The following is a 4,715-nucleotide window of genomic DNA, read 5'->3' as shown; positions in this document are numbered from 1 at the left end:
TTAGTCTTAGTTTAGTAGTGCGGGAGAGAAAAGTATTTCACTAACTTTGAGAAAAAAATAATAAAATAATAGTAAAAAATTTTATTATAAAGTTTGTTAAATTCTATATTTCATTAACACTGACCAATGGTAAAAAAATGAAAATGAATTTTTCAAAAAAAAATTGGAGGGAAAACGAAAGGCATAAGAATATTTTTTAAACAAACATGATATATAATTTACTTTTTCAAAAAGAGACCCCCCCTGCTCAATTGGTGGTTTCACCACTGCAGAGCGATTTTGCTCTGATACCAATTGTATAATTGAGACATGCTAGAGGGGGGGGGGGGTGAATAGCACTTATAGATTTTTCACTCGTTTAGGAAAACACAAAGTAAACTACACAACAGAAATAAAGAAAGAAACAAAAGCAATCGCTAACATAATTTCTTTTACTTAGTTCGGAGCATGTGATGACTCTTATTCCAAAGCTTGCGATTATTGATCGCTTTTGTTGGGCAATCACTATAGATTTGAATAAAGATTACAAAACTTGAAGTACAATATAACAAAGTTACCGACAACAATAGAATTTGAAGTCTTTCGTCGATTGTCGAAGCAGCATTGAAGAGAGCAACAGTTGTTTATTCTTCATCTCGAAAATTATGTTGTTAGTGTTGTTCGAAGCTGCTGGCCGACTCTCCTTTTATAGCCACCTCAGACTTGATCCAGATCCATTGATCTTGGGATCAGGTTTGACCCGACTCCGATCGGTCCTGCCTGAATCAACCCAGCTTATTGTCCAAGTTCTGCTGCTCAGATAAATCCTCATTTGGTCGATCGATCCCGCCATTTGGTGGACTAATCTGCCGATGATCTCTGACCTGATTGACCCAGCTCGATCAAGTCACTTCTTATCTTGGTTCGGTCGACTAAACCCAATGTTCGGTCGACCGATCCCCTAGTTGAAGCCGGTCCACCCGCTGGAAATCTGATATTGCTGATTGGAGGTTTGGTTGAATGATCCCTAGTTCGGTCGACTGATTAAGGCCGAAACTGTAACCTTTAAAATGTTAGTTTCACTTTAACAGAGTTAGACAAATAGCAAGTAAAGTAATATATAACTTTTAACAGCCTTCGGACTGTTCGGTTCGGACTTTCGGATTTCCTCTGGAAACCCTAGGTCGAATCGACGCCTACTGTTCTCTCAATGGTGAACACATCCTCACCTACTCCTCTCAGGAGAAGTTACCTGTTGCCAGATCGGTCCTCCAGACCAACTGGACATTTGATCAGCGCCCAAGACTTTAGGTCTTCATGCTGGATGTTCGCTCCACGACCCCTCTAGACTTTCACCTGGTCCGCAACCACTAGGATTTTCACCTAGAGTCCTCGACTCTAGGATTTCGCTCAAAGCACTCGACCCGCCAAAACTTTCCACCTAAGGTTACCACCCCCTAGGACCTAAGGTTGCCTCCCCCTAGGGTTTTCCATAACCTAGGGTTACCACCCCCTAGGACCTAAGGTTATCTCCCCCTAGGGTTTTCCACCTACCTAGAAACCACTCGGATTTTCCTGCAAGCTCAATCACACTTGTTAGACAAAAAGACTGCAAAGGAAATGTCGTAAGGGTGAGGGTCCGAGTGTTGAGTGATTGTACTCGGGTACCAGTCGACTAATGGTTTCCGCAGTCGACTGGTGTAGTCGATTGGGCAATCGACTGGGAGCGAATAGAATACTTCTGTTCGCTCAGCCATTGTGGAGAAGTCGACTACTACTTTTAACAGTCGACTGGTATAGAGCCGTTGGGATGTAACGGTCGAATTTCCACAGAGGGCAGTCGACTGCTAGTTTTAGCAGTCGACTGGTAGGCGGGGTTTCCAACCCGTGGCCTATATAACCAAGCCTTGGGAGCTTGGTTATAGTTGACGAAATTAATGGTGGTAAACCCTAATTAGTAGTCTACTAGTCTCAACAGTTTGGTTGTTGTTGTGGTGAGGTTTCTCCATCCACAAGGAATGACTTGAGATTGTCGGAGTTTGCTGGGGGCTATAATTCACCGACGGATAGGGATCGTCCACCTCAAGGGCATGCCGTCGACTGCTCCACAATGGTTGAGAAAATATAAGCATTCTGTTCACTCCCATTCGACTGCCCAGTTGACTGCGGAAACCATCAATCGATTGGTACCCGAGTACAATCACTCAACACTCGGACCCTCACCCTTATGACTCATTTGACCCTTCTTTCGCAGCCTTAACCTCTTGCCTTCAAACCTACTTTCTTTGGCTCTCGTCCCTCGGATGCATACAAGCCCGCGGCTTGTCCCCAATGAAATCCTTCGCGTATGCCTCAACGTCGCTTCCCTCAACCCTTGTCCTCGCTGCCTTGTCCATGGTCCTTCGGATGCTCCATCCTTCACTGGACCCGAAGCCATCAACCTGAGTCACATGTGTATCCTGTAGTCCTGCACAACTCAAGTACACATATCAAATACAAGGGTGAACCTAACTTAAACCCGGTGCCCAAACACCAAAACACATGGTCGCATGAACCATTGGGATTGCTCCAACAATCTCCCTCTTTTTGATGTTTGGCAATACGTTTAAGTTAGGGAAAACAGATAGCAAAATAATATGCTAAAAACAATGGATTTACGATGCCAAGGCTACACACTTGGACTTACTCCGCCGAATGGACTTACATTGCCAAGGCTACACACTTGGACTTACACCACCGAATCAAAACAATGCAACATGCAGTAGAACCACGTTAAATGATCGTGTAGCTTGATTTGATTTCTTTCTTGTCTTCAGCTTTCTTTATATTCTTATTAGTTTGTATTTTCGCTGCGCAAACTAAAAAGTGTAGGAAGTGAGTATTTGGGGGTGTCGTCTATCCAACCCCCCTTCAAGCGTCCAATCATCCCCTACAATTTTGTCCTCGAAACTTGGCTTGCCTTTGATCTCAAAAAGATGTGGGTATAGTACATGTTTCCTCTTCTCGTTCCCAAGTAGCCTCCCTAGTAGTATGGTTGGGGATCATTGGACTTTAACATATGGAATAGTCCTTCATCTCAACACTTGGTGGCCAGGCGAATATGCTCGCCCTCAACGCCCCTACCAACTCGTCCCAGGGCCAACACGGAGGAGGTAAATCACGGGCGGCTACTAGCCTTTAGAATAGTGACTAGCACATAAAGGAGACATTTACCTCGGCTTTGTCGAGATTCGAACCCCATACCTCATGGTGGTAACACCTCATACGCTAGCCACTAGACCTATCCGAGGGGACCCTTTATCTCAACACTTAATCCTTTGAATCCACGATTCAAATAGATCTCTTCATACTTCAGGTTTTCCCTTAAGTTTTCTTGAGTCACCAACAGTTCCACTTCATGATATGACTCAGGTCCTCCACATATATTCTTAATTGAGAGATATGGAAGACATTGTGGATTCTCGATAACGTCAGAGGTAAGGCCAATCTATATACTAGGGTACCGACCCTTCCTAAGATTTCAAATGGTCCTACGTATCTAGGACTCAACTTTCCTGATTGCCGAATCTCGCCACACCTTTCATCGATGATACCTTTATATATAATTTCTCACTAATATCAAATTCTAAGGGCCTTCATTTTGTAGCTGCCCAATTTTTTTGAATATCGTGGGCCATTTTTAGTCGCTCTTGAATAATTTTCACCTTACCCACTGTTGCTTGTATAAGCTTGGGCCCCATAAGAGTTTTCTCTCCTATTTCATTCCAGTATAAAGGCGATCGACATTTTTGTCCATATAGTGCCTCATATGGGGTCATCCCGATACTACTGTGGTAGCTATTATTATATGCAAATTCGATTAAAGGTAGATGGTCAGTCCAATTTGAACTAAAATCTAGCATGCATACTCATAGAATATCTTCGAGTGTTTGGATGATTCTTTCCATTTGCCCATCCATTTATGGATAGTAAGCTATGTTAAGAGTAACTTTGGAGCCCATTGCCTATTGGAAGCTTTTCCAAAATCTGGACATGAATCTTGGATCCCTATCGGACAAGATACTCACTCATACTCCGTGCAGTCGCATTATGTTATCTATATAAAGATTTGCTAGTTTATCGAGATTATAATTTATGCAGATTGGTATGAAGTAAGTGGACTTGGTAAGTCTGTCCACAATTACCCATATAGCGTCATGACTCTAGCACGATCTCGGTAACCCTACCATGAAGTCTATTGAAATGTGTTCACATTTCCATTATGTAATTTCTAATGGTTGTAAAAGTCCTTCAGGTGGCTAGTATTCAACTTTCACTTGTTGGCACACCAAACACTTAGCTAGGAAATCTGCTACATCTCGCTTCATTCCATTCCATCAGAAGATTTTCTTCAAGTCTCTATACATTTTTGTGCTTCCAGGGTGAATTGAGAATTTAGATTTGTGTGCTGCAGATAGTACTTCCTTTCATAAGTTGTCAACATCTGGTACACATAGTCGTTCCCTCATCCAAATTGTGTTATTACCATCTACCTGAAATTTTGAAGCTTTTCCATCCTGTGTTTGGACTTTGAGTTTAATCAAATTAGGGTCTTGGTTCTAGCTCATTTTGATTCTTTTGCGTATGCATGGTTCGACTGACACTGAAGCAAGAATCATCTTTCCCAAGTTTTTTCGACTCAAAGCATTTGCCACTTTGTTGGCTTTTCCTGGATGGTAACTGAAAGTGAGATTGTA

This window comes from Zingiber officinale, chromosome 6A, assembly GCF_018446385.1.
Source record: "Zingiber officinale cultivar Zhangliang chromosome 6A, Zo_v1.1, whole genome shotgun sequence".
In the NCBI taxonomy this organism is placed as follows: Eukaryota; Viridiplantae; Streptophyta; class Magnoliopsida; order Zingiberales; family Zingiberaceae; genus Zingiber; species Zingiber officinale.
The sequence above is the reverse complement of the archived record's forward strand: the minus strand, read 5'-3'. Positions refer to the sequence as shown.